Source organism: Populus trichocarpa, chromosome 14 (genome assembly GCF_000002775.5).
Source record: "Populus trichocarpa isolate Nisqually-1 chromosome 14, P.trichocarpa_v4.1, whole genome shotgun sequence".
Taxonomy (NCBI): Eukaryota; Viridiplantae; Streptophyta; class Magnoliopsida; order Malpighiales; family Salicaceae; genus Populus; species Populus trichocarpa.
In genome coordinates this window covers 6,890,476-6,913,120 of record NC_037298.2, presented here as the reverse complement: position 1 = coordinate 6,913,120, position 22,645 = coordinate 6,890,476, and the positions used below count along the sequence as shown (strand labels likewise).

General features: G+C 36.5%; 1 long non-coding RNA gene across 13 annotated transcripts; it reads right to left on the bottom strand.

Annotated features, from left to right (window-relative positions):
• Positions 1–16,968: 16,968 nt before the first annotated feature.
• On the bottom strand, positions 16,969–22,501 carry LOC112324098 (uncharacterized). Of its 13 annotated transcripts, none has more exons than XR_008057222.1 (6): positions 21,563–22,501; positions 20,731–21,141; positions 20,231–20,591; positions 19,016–19,914; positions 18,456–18,536; positions 16,969–17,411 (listed from the first exon to the last, which is right to left on the bottom strand). It is a non-coding gene; the product is annotated as an uncharacterized LOC112324098 (long non-coding RNA). The 13 variants fall into 13 exon arrangements; XR_008057229.1 differs by having other exon boundaries at positions 20,231–20,325; positions 21,563–22,500; XR_008057231.1 differs by having other exon boundaries at positions 20,231–20,328; positions 20,821–21,141; positions 21,563–22,500.
• Between the last annotated feature and the right edge of the window lie 144 nt (positions 22,502–22,645).

The following is a 22,645-nucleotide window of genomic DNA, read 5'->3' as shown; positions in this document are numbered from 1 at the left end:
TCTGTTTTCAAGTGGACGATGGAGGGAGGAGGGTGTTAAGGTCTCGCTTCATGCACCTGTCTTGCCGGCTACATTTGTCTGCTCTGACTCTGTAACATTTTTTATGTAGTGGATGCATGATTCACCAACTGGTAGAAATAATATATTCATATAAGGCAGGTCTGACTTTATACACCTAACAAAACAATGCTTCCTCCACCCCCCCCCAAAAAAAAGGATCAAGTTGCCATTTTTTTTTTGTATTAGAACTTGGACAAGCATGTCAACTGGTTGACCTTTCAAGTGCAGCAATAAGAAGCTTTATGGAAATTGCAAACTAATTAAAATTTATTTTAAGATTTGTTTTTCTTAATTTAATGAGATGCATGTGCATTTTAATTACTTATAATTCAAGCCTGATCACGGGGCAATAGTTTTAATCATAAATATCAATTTGGTTTATAGGCTAAGAGTAGATTGGCTAATACCACAGTTGTGATTCATATGAGTCTTCAACTTATAGCTAGTGATCAGTACTTGAGAAAACGTCAAAATTGACTGCTACTACAAATGAAAGAAGAATAAACGTCAAAACTGAAAACTCTTAATCCAGGTCCCCAAGCTATCCCGAATCAACCCCCCGCTCCTGCACTTTCAGTGTTACCTTTGCTACACCCATCCGCAAGGGATATTTCCATCCCACTAAATGTCTCTACAAGAGACCTGTTAATGTCAGCAACTATACCTGATCCTGTTAGGATTGTTGCCATTATGTGCAGCAATCATAGAGCATTTACAGCCTATCTTCTAGAAGAGGATGGCTGCCATTGCCATTGTCAAAGAGGGCTGCTAGGTGCAGCCACCTTTGTTGAAGAAGAGCTGGAGTTGGCAGCCACCTTTGTTGAAGAAGAGCTGGAATTGGCAGCCACCATTGTTGACAAAAGAGCTGGAGGAGCTGCCATGGATGCCTATAAATAGAGGCATACGGTTGAGAGCAAAAGGAGAGAGAAAGTGAGAGTGTGTAGAGCCAAAGATGTGAGAAATGTAGGAGAGAGTGGGCTGCCAAGGCAGCCAGCAGTAGCTGCCATTGCAGCACTGAAAAGAGAGAAATAGAGTGAGGTTGAGAGTTGCCAAAGAGGGGATGATTCCTCCTCCTCTATTGTTGTAAATCTTGTTCGCTCCCTATATAATCAAATGGCTTCTCCCGTGGATGTAGGCGGTTTGCCGAACCACGTTAAATATTGTGTCAGTGTGCTTAGCCTCCAAAGAGCAAATATCAGAACATCACCGGTCGGAATTCCCTACAATTGGTATCAGAGCATATGGTTTGAAGTGGTGTTTGATTTTTGCTCAAAAATGAAAGTTGTCAAAATTGTGTTTTGACCATACCACCGTGTAGAGGAGGAAGAGACGAAGCCACTGATGAAAACGGCGTCAAAATCGGACGTCGGACATGGCCGCACTCTCCATCACTCTCCGGCAAGGCGTCTGCCTACGCGCGCAGACGCGCCTCACGCGTGCCACGCGTCTTCTTCGCCCGGATGGGCTGACCCGACCCGAATACCAGTTGACCCAACCCACATGGCTGACCCGGATATTAATGACGTCAGCATGACATAATTGTGATGTCAGCATGCACAGTAGGCATGCCAGGGATGACACCAGCTTGATGTAAGTGTGATGTCAGCATGCACAGTAGGCATGCCATGTCAGCAGCCACATCATCGACCAGTCAGCAGACACGTCAGCAAAGTGGGACCCACCTGCCACATCATCAGCCGCGAGCCGAGCCGAGCCGTTGTGAAGCCGAGCCGAGCCGCGAGCCGAGGGATAAGATTCTGTGCAGCAGAGTCTATGTGCAACCGGATCTGAGATTGAATCTGGGCCGTTCATCAGGCCAGAATTGTTTTGATCAAATCTTAGCCGTCTGAAATGCGATTTGGACGATTTCAGACTTGTTTCCAGCTAATTTGATCGTTTCGGATGCAATGGTACGGTCCGATCGTTGAGATTTGAGACCAAAAGTGGTGGTGGTGAATTAACAAAAGAGATTGCCCGATCAGGAGGCATCTAAAGGTCATCATGGTGGTCGATGGAGATGAAGAAGAACATGTCACACATGTTTACCCAATTACATGTGCTGAACTGCTAAATGGGGTGAAATTTTAATTGCCTTGAGCGAAGGCAAAATTGAGACACTCTGGACACCCGATCATGTGGACGATTTGAGGTAGAGAGTGGAAATTGATGAAGACCAATCTTGACGAATCTAAGAACTGGTAGTCTCGCCAGATGTTGAGAAATCAGGTATAAAACCTGGATACCCCAGATCACTTGTAAAGGAAAGCCGCAACAAAGCTAGCAAATGGTTGTATATACGAAAAGGCAGTACGGTGGATAGATACGTTCTAAGAAGTTCTGTCTAGGAGATTGGGTTTTAAGCGGGACCAGTGTGACCCCTCCAAATCTTTCCTGGGAACTTGCTTAGTTGAAGGATCATCCACACAGTACTATTTTTGTATATGTAACAGTTTGTAATGAAACTGTTGAAGACTAGCAAGATGACGGTATAAAGGAACAGTTGGGTTCCGTATGTTCAAGGATCTGATGGAGTGGTGATTTCTCCAAAGAAGTTAGATTCGATGACTGTAATTTCTCGAAGGGAGAATTGATGAAGACCCTGATAATGGAAGAGAAATACACAAGGAGATAAAGATTGGCACCCTATTTTGACTTGGATAAATGTTGTGACAGGATGAGCTGCTGTCAAACATAAAAGCAAAGAATAGGGAGAAATCTGGAGAACCGAAATTGCACGAGAGCACACGGAGAATGTACAGAAGTACCCGAAGGATCCAACGAGGTACTGTAATGAGACAACAGATGCAAGGAGAAGAAGAGTTCCCAGATGAAGCTCAGAGCAGAGACTGTGTGAAAAGTTGTACAACAGGAAGTCTCTTGTGCTCTTGATAAAGGCAACAAGCGAGGACCTTTCCAATGCATGCAAGGATGGAAAGATGAGTTGTTGCAGAAGCACCTAATTAAGGGGGTGCGACCGCCGATGAAAGGCGAAGACACCAAAGAGAGTTGGTGTGGGTGGAGCTATCAAGCAGAAAGGCATAGAAGTTCCAAACATAGAAAATGAGATGGAGGATTGCGAAGAGTGCACCGCAACTCTCTCTTTCTATGTGATCAGTGGCAGTGATCTCTCCCAAGTCCACATGGTGGTAGAGAATCTTGGAGTCACTAGAGACATCCCCGATGAAGGAGGATGTGACCGCTTCATGACGGACGGAGACATCTCAGGCAGAAGGTGTGTGGGCCATGAAACGAGCATAAGTACAAACCGCCGCATGACGACAAGCGGAGACACCTCGGATGGAAGGTGTGAGGACCATGATATGAGTCCAAGATCAGACCGTCTCATGACGACAGACGGAGACACCTCGGATGGAAGGTGTGAGGACCATGATATGAGTCCAATTTCGGACCGCCCCATGACAACGGGCGAAGACACCTCAGGAGAAGGTGTGAGGGCCATGATAGGAGCCCAATTTCAGAACGCCCCAGAGCCAATGTGATGGCTGGATATAAGTGGACAAGTGTATAGCCAATGAAGAGGCTATGATGAGTATGAAGACAAATGCAAGATTGACTTTCATGGATATTGCCCCCATGCTAAAGATCAATGAGCTAGAAGACATTTGCCTTGGACAATAAATGGATGGCTTGTGGAGCATTAAGACGCGACTGCTATGAAGGAGTAGAGGGCATGCGCAGGTTCCGGGAACAAGTTGACTCTTGTCAAGGTGGTGAGCTCAGTAATGACATTGTAATACTCAGAGTATGAAGATAGAGATTGATCAACCTTTAATGGGCTGTCCCCATGGTTAAAAGGGAGAGCCACCTGGACTCTTGAGACTAAGAGCGGGAGACTCACGGAGAAGTAAGGCGTGGTTCCTAGGGAGGAACAGAGGGCAGACGCAACTCCGGGATGAGTAGACTCTTGGAAGAGTGGTGAGCTCGTGATCACATTAAAATACTCAATGACTGTCGCACTTGGGAATATCCGTTTGAGGGGGTGTTGTAAGCCTTGATGTAAGGCTTGATAAATCATTCTGGGCCAAGCATGGTTGATATGCTTGAAGGGGGATGTTGTTCCAGAGACAAGCGTTAAACACTCTTCAGATGAGATATGACAAACCATCTGGTTGAAGTGATCCTTTGGAGTGAGCAAAGGGGTGCTTGGATGACTCTGGTGATTGAAAGGTTTGGCAAGTACCTAGAAACTTGGCCAAAGACGCTCTCGGAATGGTAAGCTTGGAAGAGCTGCAGAATGCAAGCATGTGCTGAAGAAGCAAGAGGACAATTGCCCACATGAATGGCAAAGGGGGTGATTGTTAGGATTGTTGCCATTATGTGCAGCAATCATAGAGCATTTACAGCCTATCTTCTAGAAGAGGATGGCTGCCATTGCCATTGTCAAAGAGGGCTGCTAGGTGCAGCCACCTTTGTTGAAGAAGAGCTGGAGTTGGCAGCCACCTTTGTTGAAGAAGAGCTGGAATTGGCAGCCACCATTGTTGACAAAAGAGCTGGAGGAGCTGCCATGGATGCCTATAAATAGAGGCATACGGTTGAGAGCAAAAGGAGAGAGAAAGTGAGAGTGTGTAGAGCCAAAGATGTGAGAAATGTAGGAGAGAGTGGGCTGCCAAGGCAGCCAGCAGTAGCTGCCATTGCAGCACTGAAAAGAGAGAAATAGAGTGAGGTTGAGAGTTGCCAAAGAGGGGATGATTCCTCCTCCTCTATTGTTGTAAATCTTGTTCGCTCCCTATATAATCAAATGGCTTCTCCCGTGGATGTAGGCGGTTTGCCGAACCACGTTAAATATTGTGTCAGTGTGCTTAGCCTCCAAAGAGCAAATATCAGAACATCACCGGTCGGAATTCCCTACAGATCCGATGTTGCATTTCGGGCTAGATTGAAATTCAGCTTGCTCCCTGAAAATTCTCTGGTTCCTTGCTTTCCATGTATGCCAAAGAGTGACCTCAAACTCCATAGGCCAACTCCATCCTTCTCTGGTGACTGCATGGCTGGACAAATTTTTCAAAACCCAAGAATTCCCTTCTGTATGGTAAAACTCATGTCGGTGTTGTGATGGTATAAACGGTCTCCAACTCCTCCTTGCTGGTTGGACAATCACGAAGTACAGGAACAATGGACTCCACAAAGGTCGGGCATAAATGACAGTGTGCTTCCGACGAAAGACTCCTTCTAGCTTTGTTTTCATTTGTCAACAGTTTACCATGTGGCATTCCACATCAAGCTTCCAATCCTCTCCGGTCCCTTCCAATGCCAAATCACCCTCCAAATAGGTTCCATCACCCTGTGTCATCCCCATTTTCTTGAATAGCATATGTCGTTTTAACAGCAAAGCGTGGAAGCCATTGGTACAGCATGCGTCTCGGGAGTTATCAGTCGATGAGATGAAGGTAACAGTCGCTGAGATGGTGACGGATAGCAATCAATGGAGATGAGAATACTTTGCTCGTTTACTTCCTGTGCAGGTAATTTTGACGTTAGCAAGCTATCCTCCTCCAGCACATGACAGGGATCGATGGCGATACAATGTTTTGGCGTAATTATTATTATTTATATATATCATAGATAGGACTGTAATCAACAATCAGTGGGTAATCAGTTAGGGAATTAGTGTTAATTAGTGGTTAGTAGTTCGCGGGATAAGAGAGTTGTGTTACTGTGATAAGAATTGGATTGACCATCGTTACAAAGATGAGGGTCTACTCCAACTCTCTCATTGCAATAAATCATTTTTTTTAAGTCGATTTAATGCCATTTTCTTCCTTGTTGTATTGCGATTTTGGCACATCCAGCCTCAGTGATTCCAAAAAACATACATAAGTGGGCTCCTTGATGTATTGCAATTTTGATATTTTTCGTTTTAAAACTTAAAGTTGGTTTGATTATTTCATGAAAATAAAAAAATGTTTAAATATAAGTATAAGAATTATTTCGACCATGTATTTTATATCACTATATCACTAATAAATATTATAAATACCCTCCTACATAATTAATTTTTTTTACATTTTTGTTTGGATTACACATATTTTTTGTATATCTATATTTGGAAAGTTACTTTTGGAAGGTTCAATAGAAAATCAAATTCGATAAATTATTGGATGCCACATATTTTTATATTCTGATTTTTAATGTTAGTAGGATATTTCAAAATTAAAGAATTACAATAGAAAAAAAATCTTTATCAAAAAAATATTAGATTCAATTTAATCACACTTTTTTTTTTAATATTAGCAAAAAATTTTCTAAAAAAAATACTGCTTTTTTTATGAATAATTTGAGATCACTTCAACAAAATTAATTTTTAATGGCGTTTTTCTAAAAGCTTTACTCAAATAGATTTTTCTGATAGATATACATTATAACGGAATTTCATGATTTCCATTACTATATTTTTTAGTGGTATTTTTTTTTAAATTTTAGTGGTAATTGTGGTATATTTTTACTAATATTGGATATAGAGACATTTTTTTTCAAATGTCATTAAATTTTAATAGTATTTGAAACAAACACATTGAGATCCAATGTTAGTAAATTGATATTTTTTTTAAAATTAAATAAATGCTACTAAATATATATAATAAAAAAAATTCTAGATATGTCATTATAATATGTATTTAAAATGAGTTTTACTCAAATATTAGTATAATTAATTATGAAACATTTCCTAATAAATTTATATTTTGTAGTAGTTTATACTCGAAGAACCAATGTATAAAAGATTTACTCAATAGATCAAACTAATGTATGAATCCTTGTATGGTAAGCTGCAAATAGATGCGTCCAAAACATGTGGAAGCCGTAGATCAAATTAAGGAAACTACAAAAAATAAAGGGTCAATTCATAAATAATTAATAAGGGAAAATGCTGTGTGCCTATAAACAATTCATCCAAAAGTTTCCTTATTTTTTTTTATTTTTTTCGTTTTTTTTAGATAGACTTAAACTAGAGGCCTCGTCTCTCAAATATACATTTAAGTTAAGAGTTCATTGGAAAGGCTACATTTTATCTTTTTATTTTTGCATTATACATATGGACTTAGAAGGAGGATTTTTTTTATATCTTAATTGAAAGTACATGATTTATCTTATCTTATCTTCATATCTTAATCATAATCTTATTTTTTTTTATTAACATGGGTGTCCGGATCAGTTTAAGCGCACTTCGACTAATCTCACAGGTCCTGAAGTTAACGACCATGTAAGCTTCCAGTGGCCTTGAGGTTTGAGGAACTCGAACTAGTGACCTCTAGAGAATAAACTTAGAACCTAACCAGTTAAGTTACACCCCTTAAAATTATCATAATCTTATTTTTAATTCTTAAGTAATACAAAAAAAAGTAATCAAACATGTATCCTCGTAAAACTCTGAAATATAGTTAGGTTTTTATTGGGATCTTCCCATGTCATGTCCAAGGGAACGTGATATTTTTTATTTCTTAAAGATGAAATGAGTACACGAGTAAATTGACCACACATCCAAGCAGAAAATATTAATTATGTCTTAACACCATAGATATTCAGAGGAACTTCCTCTGTACTTAAACTTCAGATACATCCATGATTGGAACTAGTTGAATGTAAATAATATTCCTCTTTTTAAGAAACTCCGAAAAAACCCTGACGAAATAGAGGCTTAATATCCCTGTAAAAGATTAGTTCTCCCTGGGAGCAATTTCCTGAATATGATTTTAGTGGAGCACATGCAATTAGTTAGAAACTGCAAATGGCTTGTAACCCACCTATAGCTAGTTAATTATGGCGTATAAACATTGAAAAAGGAGAAAAGGGGCAACAATGCTTCCTGTGAACTCTGTATTTTTATCTTTTAATAATCCTGAAATAATCACATAGGGATATTTATTTGCTTCCCACTGTCGTTATCGGATTGACTCGAATTCATTATCGATTATATTAAATGAGAAATTCAAGGAATGGAAGAATACAAAGAAGTCCCTGTCCCTGCTTAGGCAAATAACAAAAGCTTTTTAATATTACACACAAATTAGCAGTGGCATTAAGCATTTCCAGAACAGTCAAAAACCCACCACTCCAACGAAGGGCCCCGCAATGCTCTGTTGGTAGCCTTCAACATTTTAAAGCTGTAATATTCGTGAAGCCAAATGTACATGCCAGTGAAACTTTGTCATTCCTGAACCGTGATCTCCAGGCCTCAATAAATACTACAGTGGAAAAGGTTCAAAATTGATGCCTTTTGGCTCTTCTGTTCAAGGCATCCATGCAGAGATGCTGTGTCTGTCCTACAAGAACTTTGCTGTAATATACATCAATCGAGAAACTAGCTCACCACACGTGGAGGGTTCAATTCGATCGGTCCACGCAGCAGCAGCCTTGATTCTTTCTTGCTATTCACTTTCTTTTATAGTTACATGCAATCTCACCCATTCCAACGATGTACTCAGCCAGTTCAGTACTTTTGCTGCAGTCATGGGACTGGTCCTTGCATGTTATGCAGTTCATGCTCAGTTATGGCTCCATGGATTAACTGATCTGTTGTTATTCAGCACAAAAAGTTATCTTTTTTCCAGTTTTATTCTTATCAAGGATAAACAACAAAGATTTTCAAACTGCTTTACATCATCGTTTCGTTTCCACAATCCATTATTTGAAAATGTTTGGCGTGTAAAGAAAAAGTCATTCTCATATATGTGAATAGAATCCTCATTGTTGAGTGCGGCATCATGATTATTATTGAACGTTCAATATCTGTAACCTAAGCAAAGAAAATTTACAAGTCTTAAAGAAACTGCTATATATGGCCCTACCATTGGTTAGCCTTGTCTATTCTCTCCTTCTCAGTGCTGTACAGAAGATGCCATTACCATTAAAAATTTTCCGAGATTCATCTTCAAGAAACGAAAAGCATTTACTTCTACTCTTTTTTCATTATGGTTCCTAGCAAAGAAACAAAATCAATACAATTGCAACAACATTTTGTCGTCTTCATCACAGCATCAACTAACCATCAAGAACCAGAAAGAAAGAGAAACACACCTAAAAAAGGCACGCCCAAATCTAGACATCCCAATAAAAAGACTGAACCTAATTCATGGGGTTAGGCCTGTTTGGCACCACAACCCACCGCGATCTCTTTCATGACATGCTAATATCAAGCCCTAAAACATCCAACAAGATGGTGATGGTGAATGGACTTTTCCCTGTCAATCATGCCTTGAACGTTCCTAAACTCCTCCACATGACAAGGGATACTGATGGTGCCTTTTTGATCAAAGCCATATTCTTCTTCTGCTTCCTTCAATAACTGTATGAAGAGCGGGTGATTGAAGTATATGACAGGCACTACAAATCTCTGTTGCTCCTCTCCCTGACCCACCTTGATTGCCAAACACCCTTTCGGAACATCTCTCGCTTGCTTCTTGTGATGGTGAAGATGAGGCAGGTGTAGGTGAAAGTTCCTCAGACTCTTTTCTCCACTACCCATAATAATATCTCTGCAAAAGAAAAACAAAAGGCAGGAAAGAAGAAAAACCCTAGGAGCTCTTTCTTCTTTTGAGAAAATCTCAGTACAAAACAAAGGAAGATGGCCAAGGATCTGCTGTCACGGCTTGGTTGAAGAGGGCTGGAGAAGAGTATGTGAGGGACCTTGGTACGTTTGCCATCGTTGAAGAAGAACCAAACAGTACATACCAACCAAATATAAAAAGCAGAGGAAAGATCATATATAGGAGCGGAGAGCGAGGCCAAGAAAGTGCGTTTTAATAAAATGTAATCATTGCTTGTTTTTTAAACAAATTAAACTTATTTCTAGACGTCTGATTAAGAAGTGGCTTACGATACTGATGATGATACAAATGATGTCGTTCCTGTTGTAACGGACTACATATTTGGGGTGTTACGATTCCTTGAGTGGCAAAACGCTGTAAATTTTGAGATTTCTAAAGGGGCAAGACACGTGGATAGTGAATGGAGAAGATGTATACACGTGGATGCGAGTGGGGCAATGAATCATCAGCATAGCCGACAATGAGGTGTCGTCTACAGTAAGGCGATTCTAGAGGACAGCCAATAGCAGGGGTTGAACATGTCCATGTAGACACCAAGATGTCTCGTCAGCTTGTGTTGCGTTCTCTTACTGTATGTTCCTGTACCAACTATTGTACTGCACAAAATAAATAAATACTTATTATATTGTCTCTTTTTTTCTCGATTTAACAGTAGAATCATTTTTCTTTTATCAACCTTAAAAGTACAATCGTAGTGCCTTAAAAAAATATATCATATTTATATCAGAAAAAAAAAGTCTCCTGAGATTTCGAAAGCATCATAAAAAATGTTAAAATTCATTACTTAATTTTGCATTCCTAGGTAGGAAGAAAGGGGAGTTTCGAAATTTGAAAAGAAAATTTTATATAATTCACTCCCAAACTTATGATATCAGTGTTAAAGTTTTTTTTTTTTTATCAATTTTATCTCAAATATAATTGCCATTGTATAACCTCTTTGAGCTACGTTCAATATATTTTATCATGAATGATATTGTGTGTTTATATATATATATATATATGTATGTTGATTTTCTACTATATTTATAATCTATTTAATTTTTATTAGATAAAAAAATTTAGATTTTCATACCCTATATATTATAACCGAATTTCTTACAATCCCTTCCAAAACTATTTTCCAAAAATCTAGAAAAAAACGATGATTCTAAAACAAACATGTTTCTAGCTATTCACACATCTATTTTTTTTTTATTGATGTCTTCTAAAAAAATAATAATTCAAATATATGTTTTCGCTGCCTTCATGCCTTTTTTGTAATTTTCAATTTTCTTTTCAAGAAACTCAAAGAACTTGAAAAGAAAAAAATACCTAAAAATATATTTTCAGCCATTAACGCATTCATTTTATAATTCTTGATTACTTTTTTTTTTATTGAATTGATGTTAACGTTGTTTTTCAAAAATTAAAAACTAAAATACAAATAAATAATGAGATATGAAAAAAAATCAAAATAAGAAGCAAAATAAACAAGTGTCATATTGATTGCTGATCCCTTTTATTTTTTTTTTCATTTATAATACTGTAAATAAAAAGAAACCTTTAATAAAAAAGGAAGATTGAAATGGAGGTTAAAAGATTCCTTTTCCTTCTTATTTTTTTCAAATAAGGTTCATCGGCCTTCCATTCTTCTTCCCTTCCCTCCCGACTATTTACCTAATATGTTAATAATTTTATTTATTTCATCCTCGTATTTTTTAGATTTTTTTTATCATGGCTCTTTTAATCATTTCTATTCAACTAGCAGCTTTACTCTAGAAAATTTCCTTCTGTATTCTCTTCGTCTATTTTTCAATTTAGTAATGATAATTCTTGACATTATGTTAGGGATAGAAGACACATACAGACCATGTAAATTTGGATCTTTCATTAAGAAACTAGAGCTTCCTTTTAATGAGATATGATTTATGTTTTAAAAGAATTGTAACTACAAAAAAACCCAACCTCACAATCCCAAACACATACACTAAGTAGAATCATTCCTGTAAAGCATTTTTTTCTGAATTTGAAAAGGAAGCTCCTTGATTTTGTGTCAAATTTTGATAACGAGCCACCAAGAAGACAAAAAGTTGCATCCGATGACCCACTAGCCATGTCTTTTAAATTATTTTTTCACTGTATACACATATATCTGACCACTAGAGGGAGATATGGTCGGGAGAAAGATGCCAAGTCAAGGAAGTGGGGAACGGAAAAACCATCCAAAGTGGAAGGAGGGTGCTTTTCCTTTTGAAGAAAGGAAAAAGAAAAAGCCTAGCAAAGATGGTGTTTTTGATATATATTTTATGCCTTTGCTTTTTGAATTTACATCAGTTTTATTATCTTTTGCAAAGAAAACCAATTGACCTATTCAAAAGAAGAAGAAGAAGAAGTGTAGTAATAGTTTGTGTTAAGTTCTTGAGCTGGGTTTGATCCTTTCAAGTTTGGCTCGACTCTTTTAGGCTTGGTTTTACAAGTAAGAGGAATGAGTTCTGACATTAGAGTTTTATTTGTTGAAGTTCTGTAAAATAGAACATATTTGTAGCTGACGATAACTACAACTTTTTTTTTCTTAAGAATTTCGAATTCAAAAATCTCTTTTATAGATTAAAAAAATTTGTTTTAAAAAGGAAACAAGGTCACAGGCAGGCACGGGGCACGCAACTGGAAGACTCATGAGGTTCCACTTCAAATCTGGTTGAGACTTGGCTGTTGGTCCATGGAAACCATCATTAGCCACGTTGCAATGTCATCCCTCTCTTTCTGCGCATGCATGAACCAGGCTACAACTTAATTGAGAAGGTCTATTTTTAAATCCAAAGCGTTGTCATGCTAATTAATTAATTATAAAGGGCAGAGGACGAGAGTTGTCTCGTATGGTAGACGCTGCCAGGCTGAAATATATTCTTATACCAGTTTAGAACATCAAGATAAATAATTTTTTTTTTATTGATTTTAAAACACCAACTCAAACTCAAAATTAAAATTAAATAACAAACTTCTTTAATCACGGTAGATTTTAATCCAAATTGTCATCTAACATGTCAAATGAGGGTTGGTTTTGCTTATTTTTTTGAGTTCCATGAAGCTTTGAGCATTTTCTCCAATTGGAAAGTATGTTCTTGTTGTTGTTGTTGTTATGATATGATTGGGCTTTCTGCTGTTTACTTGGGTATAATTGTAGTTGAAGGTCTTTTGCTCTATTTGCTATGGACTTCTATTGTAGACTGTAGTGTGGGCGGGCTCCTATCTGTATTGGCTATATGCCAATTTTTCGCCTGGCCATTGTCAATGCAGTTTGAAATGCTGGAGAAATTAGCAAAATATTAGGATTTGGAAGAAATCATAGGGTGTAGATTTTGCATAAGGCATTTTATATATAAACTTAAAAGAGAGGAAAATGTATGTTAAACTCATTAATTATGTACAATTACTGCTACTGGTCTAAGAGGGGACCAAAGGGTAACAAAAGCAGCATGTATCCTCATATCATGGCATGGTTTTTTTAACATGTGATTTTTTATTTTACAGAAATCAATGCGTGAACTGCATTGTATTGACTAGAAAAGATTCTGTTCATGCAGGAATTAGGTACGTGATCCATGCCTCCAAGTTTAGAAAACCTCCACATCTATTTGTTGCCGTTGGACTTCTTCCTCCTCTTTTTTTTTTTTTTTTTTCGTGCCTGTTATTCCAGAAAATGGAGATCAGGTCCTAGGCAGGCTATTTCCACAACTCCCTTGAGGCCACATATCTGCAGGGTTCCCACTTCCCCATTTCCGGTCAAAGCTAAGGAGATCCCAGGTAGTAAATACAGGGGACTGTCAAGTAGATTTATCACCTATCACGAGCTATGATCATGGCATAATTATAATCGAGAGTCTACTTGGCCAAAGGAAATCTAGCTATTGAACCATCTTGTTGCAAGTCGCAATGTAATCTGACTCTTCCTAATAAAGTAGAATTAAGAAAAACTAAAAGATAACGAAGGGTTGCACTCTAGCTATGAAAAATCTAGCTCATAATTTAAGATTAATTCATTAAATATTTCCTTTTTTAGAAAGCAAATCCCCACATTTAAATTATATAGTGCTTTTGATATTTGATGTTCTTCAAGATTTGTATATATATTAAAATATACAGTGAATTAAAAACTAAAAAATATATATTAAAATCAAAGAAATTACGTCTTCATTTTACTTTTATTCATATAAATTTACAAAATATAGTAAAATATATTTTATAGACTTTCCTGCAACAACACGCATGCATTATAACAGTACACACTATAAAGGGCGCACCATATAGATTCATTATTTATCGTTTCTACTGCCATGGTTTAAATTTTTTTAATGATACCCTTATAGCTTCTTTTTAGATTTTACCCTTTGCTATTAATGACAAAAAAAAAAAAAACCTCAGTTTTCGCTATTTTATTTCCTTTTCTTTCATTTTTGTACTCCGAAGCACGGAATCTATATAAAAAAATAAAAATAAAATGTAAGTTATTTAATGAATAAAGGTAAGATTCAAACTTTTGAAAATAAGGTAATATCAGAAAGTTTTGTAACACAAGGGCATAAGTGAAAAATTAATGAATCTATAAGGGGCAGAAAGAAGTTCACCTAACTACATACTAGCTATATCAAAAGAAACAAACCGGATCTGCCCTACAAAATGATAAAAGAGCATTCGTTTCATGTTAAAAAGTTGATCAGAATGCAGGTTTCCCTTCAAGCTAGACTTTCAAAGGGCTTTCGATTCGGTCTCCAGAGACATGCTTAATGTTACGGAAGCCATGGGTTTCGGGACAAATTAAATGGCGAACTTGGATATCTAGCTCGGTGTCTTTCCACGAGTAAACTCCCAGTTCTTATAAATGGTTCTCCTACCAGCTTAGTGTTCCAAGTGTTTTGGGTATCTATCAAGGTTATTCACCATCTCTCTTTTTTCTTCTCAATATCGCTGCAGATTCATTCAAAGAGTTAATGACTTGAATCTAATGCGGATATGAATGTTTTTTGTGCTCCAAAGTACAAAAGCGGCGCTTGGGATAATTACAACTATGAACCAAGCCCTTCTTTTTAAATGGGTCTGGCAATTCATTGACTCTGATAATGCTCAATGGAGATAGATTATTGCAGCCAAGTATCAATCCACAAGAATAGACTCACTAGTTTTTGTGAATGGCAGTGGCATAAACTTATCAGATACAAATATTCCTACTTTGACTAACATAATTGCGGAAAGTGCCCAATAAAGATCAAAAAACAAATGAGCAACAAACTATCATATAACTTCTAGCCTTAAGTTATTTTTTCTACGAGTTTTAATATATTTTTATGTAAAAAGCATTTTGAAAAGTGTTGTTATCCAATTTTTATTTCCATTCTTGAAAATAAAAATAAAAAAGAAAACAAAAAATAGCAAGAAACAACAAAAAACCAAAAATATACATTATTGACGTATTTGTGTCATTTTTTAAATTAAAAAAAAAATCTACTTTTGATGCGTTCAGTTATTAACACGCCTTTTGAGTTATTGTTAATGCTGCTTTTTTTTTAAAAAATTCAAAATACAAAAAAAAAATGAAAAATCAAAATGAACAAAGGGATCAAATATAAAAAGAAAGAAGTTGAGGGACCAAATTATTTTTTTGGATTACTTGGTCACCAAGTTTGCTTGGAGACCAAGCAATTAAAAATAAAAATTTTGTTTTGCCTATAAATAGGTGGTTACACACATAAAGAAGAGAGAACAATTTAGGAGAGATTTTAGAGGGGGAATGAGAGGAGATAATTAGTTAGAAAAAAAAATAAATCACACACACCTAAACACTCCCCCACTCATCAGCACACTAATACAAAAAAAAAAAAAAACACAAGAATCTCATGAGAAGAAAGGAGGGCAAAAGATAGTTAACTCTCTTCCAACAAAACTCTCTTCACAACCTTCACCACCGTGACCCAAACTACTAGTAAACACTAGGAGCCCCAATATCAGTCCCCTCTCTCATCATCTTCCCTAGCTCTCAGCCAAAAGAAAAGTCCTCCAACCACAACCTTTTTAGTCGTATTCCTCATAAGCCTCTGACTGACTACAGTCAATGGCAGCCAACAACCTCTATTCCAGCCACTCAAACACACAATAATCTATCTTACCCGAGAGTTCAAAGCCTCCCTTCAAAGAGAACCTAAAAACTCTCTTCCCAAAACTCATCCTCGACCTCCATCAATAGCCTTTATTAGTGGCAACATAGGCACCAGTAGCAGCTAAGCCAAACCATTTACGTCAGCGCCTCTAACTCAACCATGACATTCTTTTAACCAAATCCACGCCCACCAGTCATTAAGGCCCAGCACCAACAATTAATAGCCCCTATTAATGCCTCTAATAACACTACCATCCAATAACATCCATCCACTCAGCCACCACACCAATCACCCCTTCAGATTTTCTTTTTTTTTTACCACCATTGACAGATCTCCTTCTAGTCGAGAATCAAAACCAATAACCTAGCACTAACAATCTCCATCTTTAAACGTGACACCAACAACTAGTAGCTCCCACGACGGTGGCTCCTCTAACTCATAACATTCACGACAACTTCTTCTTCTCCTTTCTTCGACAATCAACACAACACCAAACAATGATGGCATTGAATCTATAAAGAAGGAGAGAAGATCAATAGAGAGAGAGAGGTAGATCTGAAGAGAAGAAAGAAAAATAAAACTATTATTTTATGGATTTTTTTCTTGGTTTTACAGGTGACGTTGGTCTTCACCACCGGCACAAGAAGGAAAGGAAGACATCTTTTAGATCCACCTTGTTTTCCGTTTCACTAGCGGCGGCACGTGGAACCATGCACTGATAGTGATGGTGGTGCATTGAACCCACGTGCCATTATCGTTTCTCCATTTTCAGCACTTTATAGCAGCCTCTGGAAGGTTTATTTTGGGATTCAAATGATTTTTTTTATGATTTGTGTTTAATTAAAATGTTGTGTAAATATTTGTAATTGTACAAGTGTGGATAAGTTAGTAAAAAAGATGGGTGTGTGTATTTGTATTTTCTTACATGTTTTTGAATGTTTAAAATAAAAAAACAAAAAGAATTAAATATTTTAATTATATACGGTCAAGTCTCTCAAAAATGAAAAAAAATCATGTTTTGTTTAATACACACATGTTTATAAAATATATATTTGCATGCATCTTGGATTTAATAACCAGTTTACTGAATTCAAGAGAATTTGACCAATATTTAAATAACCTCTAAAATTTTAATTCATGAGAATTAATGGTCAATATTGTGGTATAAACAATGAACTTACAAGTATGCTGATATTTAAATATTAGAAATTGACTAGAAAGTTAGAATTATTCTGAATATTCATCAATTTTAATTGAGAATATTTTTCACCACAACATACAAGTTGTGGAAAACCTTTCCGCCTTTCAGGATAGGTGAACTTTGTTAGAGTACCTACACTGACCTTTTCCATAAGAATTCATTTAGGCACATAAGCCCATAATACATTTGAAATACCATATTTATTCGAATGAGTGAATTTAAATCACATTCAAACCACTTAATGCAGCTTAACTCAAGTAGGGTGCGATAAGGGTGTCAATACCTTCCCTAGCCACAACCAACCCCTTACCTTTAACATTTCTGATAAGACCAATACACCCGAGTTTTTTAGCGATCCTTAATCAAACAACTAGGTGGAGACTCCTGACCCTTCAATGTCGCTTGTCCACGTGTGATAAAAAAACAACTTCTACGCACCACACTCTTAAACATCCCCTAAAAAATAATAATTATGAAAACATAAGTTTCCACAACTCAATGATTAATCAATTTAAATATATCCAAGAATGATAAAATCAAAACACACATAACTTTCATAATATTTCATAACCCATTACACCATATACATAATTCACCATCATAACCCATTACACCATATACAATCCCATCACACCATGTATATAACCTAACTTCACACCACCTATCACACAAACTATATAACCTAACATCACACAATATATGTAACCCGTCACACCAAATATATAACCCATCATCACAAGTTCACATATCTTATTTTATAATAAATATAAGGATGCAAACACACATGCTTTATAAATATTTTTTAAAACATATTTACATCAATTACTCAAAATCACATTTCAATTTCAAAACAAACATATAGATACAAATTCTTAATACTTCTAAGGAATATTTCTATTAATTACTCACAATTATGCAAAAAGGTATGTAAACCGCAATCTTTAACCAATTTCTTACAAATGAACGGTATATGGACTTTCAAAAAATCTAAACACATTTCAATGTATAATAAAATTAATTCCAAATTCAAATGAAAGCAATAAAATTGATAATAAACATAAATAAATCTCAATTATTTAGCAAAACCTATCTGAAAAATATAACCAGGGACTAAACAATAAGTTTTTAGAATTCAAGGGCAGAACCATAATTTTCCAAAAATAGGGATCAAACTATAATTCTGCCATCTTCAACCTCAAAACAGATTTTCCAAACTCTCAACATAATTCTTTCTATACAATTTTTCAATAATTCCCTTGTTTCTTCCTAATATCAATATCCCCCGGGGGCTTTTATTCAAAACTCATCAATCAAATAAAAATACTTATCATTCGTATTTATATACATATAATATTAACCATACACAAATTAACTGCAACAAAATTACTCATATATCAACTAACATCATATAAACCCTAACCCTAACTTTCCACAACTTATTATAATTAAAAAGATACAAAACAATATAATAAAGCAATAAAAGAAGCTAAGTAAACTTACTCAAAAAGAAATAACTTATATGATGAATTGTTGTAGGTTAGAAACTTGAAGAGATTTTGCAGAGGGAAGAGGCAGAGTTGGCTGGCGTTTTAGAGAAAGAAAAAAAGGAAAGAGTAATGAGAAAGTTCAGTCAACTCATGCTTTTATTTATATCTTGCGCTAGCAAAGGTAATTATACAATCAAGGCTCGGGTTAAAGGTCAACAAAAACATATATACATATGTGGGCTAACATATGTATATAAAATATAAGACGCCACTCACAATTATTATTAGTAAAAATAAGCCAACATCAATCCACTTTTAATAAGAAGAACAAGGGTTATCAGATTTTCAAGAATTTGATATTCAATAATAAAACAAATAAAAACGTTCTAGAGATTAAATATTCCTAGCTAGATTAGAAGAATTATTTTGAGATGTTGTTCTCATAATAAACGCTTCCGAAGAGTTTTTGGATGCGTTGAACATGTTCAATATAGTTTTCGTCAATGAGTCTATAAAAGGATCAATGCGTGCTGCCCATTAAAAATAAAAAATAAAATTCAACAGTGATATTACCGTCTACAAGAAAGTCATAGAGACAATCTTGGTTGAGAGGGCAGGGGTCGTTGCACTTCATGTCTGTAACAGGAAAGATTACAGTGCCTGAAAAAAATTGTAGCCTTACCATTTTCCCAATTTCCACAACATGCTCCGTCCTGACTCCTGACAGCGGAGTGAAAAAGGGCGAAAGACAAAGTTTCATTGGATCCTTCAGTAATTTTCAAGGTCTAGGGCTCTAGGTTACACTTGTACGTACTTTTGTGGAGCTATATACTTACAAGGTCCTCAACTTCTCAACCAATGGCACAAAGTTTTCATAGAGTTTTGGTCAAGTTGTACACATACCAATCACACCATGGAAAATTGTGGTCATAATTAAAACCTTCATAGGAATTCATCAACATGGCCAAAGACCCCCCTCCCTCGGCTCCCACAAAATCAAAGACTAAAGCAAAAAATATCACGGATAAAAGCATGGGAGAAAGTGGTTTACTTTATGTTTGCAAAGGTCAAAAAGATTCAATTTCCCAAAAGGCGGTGCTTTACGAGACAGCATTCATACATGCAATCCCCTTTTCAACAAAGGACTAGAGGAAAATTCTGAAACGGGAAAAGAGGGTAGAAAAGAAAAAAAAAATCCTGGAGGTAAAACCATAAAGATTGGTCTTTGGTCTGATTGATCTCAAGGTCCAAATGCAGACATATATATATAATAACATTAAAAAATGGAGTTTGCTTCCTAGATTCCAAACCAGCTTTAAAATATGAAACAAATTTTGCAGAACTAAAAACGTTAGGTTACTCAGTGACATGGAATAAAAAGGATATTCATGGCTCCTTCTTCTCCCTGACCTTTTGCCTTTGCTCTCACTCTATGCGAGTTTAATTCTTTCATTGTTGTGTTTCCATGAATGCTAGTGCGGAAGAGAGAGAGAGAGAAGATTAATTATTTAGGCCCGTATACAACTGGCATGTATAAACGTATAAGCCTAGAGCATAGGTGACACGTTTGGCCATCTTTCAAATCATAATGTTTGTCTTTTCATCTTTTAGCAAGGATCTCATTACTAAACTCACATGAGAAAAGCAAGGCAAATGATGGGCAGGGAGGCAAGCACGATGGAATAACAATGCTCACAAAAATTCAACACCCATGTCATCCCTTGGCCTTAGCAATACAACAGATACACAAGAAATAGAAAAAAACTCACTGAAAACAAGAGGTTTTACCTGCATACTGCTCCTCTAGAAAGCAATCATCAAGCTTTACGCTGGAAAAGTATGACATCCATATTCCACATTGCGGGGAGACTTTAATTACGAACCTGCTATTTAACGCGTGGCATATATAATCAAATGGTGAAACAAGAATCATTATCCATTCCTTTCTAGCTAGTAGAGTTAAAATTAAGAAACAAGAGGATTTTGTGAGCTATCATTATCCATTCCTTTCTAGCTAGGCTTTAACTGAGGAATTCACAACAATATCTCTTGTTCGAAAAGAATTCGAAATGTAATCGAGAGATAACTTTGCCAAGACAGGTTGTTTCATGTAATGTGAGAGTGACACAAAACACGCGGGCACAAACTCCTGGCAATAACATAATTGTTCTCAATTTAAAATATTCTTGGCATATAAACAGCAGTTCAAGGGAAAGCATAATAATAATAATAATAATAATAATAATAATAATAATAATAATAATAATAATAATAATGATAATGTTTACCCCTACTCAACCCAAAGGAAAAGAGGCCAAGAAACAGGTAGAATATAGCACACTTCATAAGTAGGCAGGCAGGCATGCATAGGAAGTTACCCATGTTCAAACATCCAGCTTTGATTTTGGAAAACAGCAAAACTCTTCTGAAAGAGGAAGCAAAGAAACCAAGGGCACGACTATAGAAAACTTTAAATATCTGAGCCAAAATGTTGTATCCAAAATTCATATCACGAGTATGCAAGTACGTCTAGACTTTTATTACCAACAAGTTTTCTATCTCTTTCAATAGAGAATCGAGAGACTCTTCAAACAATGACAGAAAGCGCATCACTTTCTTGCTTGTACATCTTCACACAGCACATGCCCTCTTCTCTGTAAAATATTGATTTGGAGATCAGAGCCAAACCTCAGAAACAACTGCAGCATGAGACACAATAAAACAAAACGAGTAAGAGAGAAGAATAGAAGTATCATTTCCATCAAAAGTTGAAAGCCAGATCTGAAATAGCACAAACAGACAGATCAGATACATGATGAAGCTATCATGGGAAAAATCTGCCTAGTAATGATGAGCCTTCGAAGGTTGTAGACTGACAGAAAAAACACCATCATCACATGATCAGAGAAAAAGAAAACCAGAAAAAGAGTAATGATGAAGCTTCTTAGTTCTCAGCATGGTCAAAACACATCATGGTTACACCAATCTGCATATATACCAACAACCCTAAAGACTAAAATGAAAAAACCCATGATTAAAAAACTCCCAGTTTTTTTATCCCGAGCAAGATTAAGATATACCAAACCAATTAAAGAAAAAAAGGATGATTAAAAATCAAACCTGTACATGCAACAGCCCTTGAGATGGAAGCAATGATTGGGGGGAATGAAGCCTGGTCCGACAACCCTAATACGTGATCAATCTTAAATAAGATACTAGATCTACAGGTAGAAAGTTCGATTAGATTGATCAACAAAAAGTCCTCGAGCCAGACAACATTCCCCTCAAAAAAGAAGCTACCTTTGTTAGCAAATCTTGATCAATTCTTCCAAGTGAAAGAGGGAGATATATGGAATTTGATTTCGTGTGTGTGCGTGCCGGTGATTCTCAAACTATTCTCTTTATCCCCCAAGAGTCTCGCCTATCTTGAAGGGGGGTGGTGAGAGAGAGAAAGATTGGTGATGATGAAGAGAATGATATGGTATGGGGGCTATATTTAGAAGAGTAAAAAGAGTGGAAAGCCAACGTTAAAAAAGACAAAAGATAGGTGCAGACCCGCCCCTACCAGCTGGGGTTTCTCAGTTCCAGAAATGACCACGACCCCATGCACCTTTCTCTCCCTCCCTCCCTCCCTCTCATCATCTCTGAAAAAACAAATCAAATACTATTCTAATAAGAACCCATTCACTTTCATGTTCATACATATCATACCACCACTACTAAAATAGAGGGGTGGACTCCATGAAACATGTCTCTGTTCTTGAAACCCTTATCCACCGTTGGATTTTCCAGATGACTGTGATGGTAACACCTCGTAAGAGATTGAACATGTACGTACCCAAGTGAAACCCACCATTAGATGATGGTTGGATGGTGTCATCAAACACGAACACTGTTGACTGTAACTGTGCTGTCTACTGTACTATGTAGCCTAGAAATTAAATACCCATTATGGACCGTAGAATGGTGTGTACTATGCTAAGAAAACCTATTGTATGATTACAAAATAATTGATAAGAAGATAGTAAAGGAATCAAAGTAAAGGAGGCATAGAATTGGGTCAGAGGAGTGGTTGAGTTTTTGAGCTGCCCGATAATGCAAAGGCCCATTTAATATATATATCTACACCTTTTCGAATCAATTAATTGCGATTGGAATGAGAAAATTAAACGGTACAGTAGAATATAGTAATCCCTAAGTAGA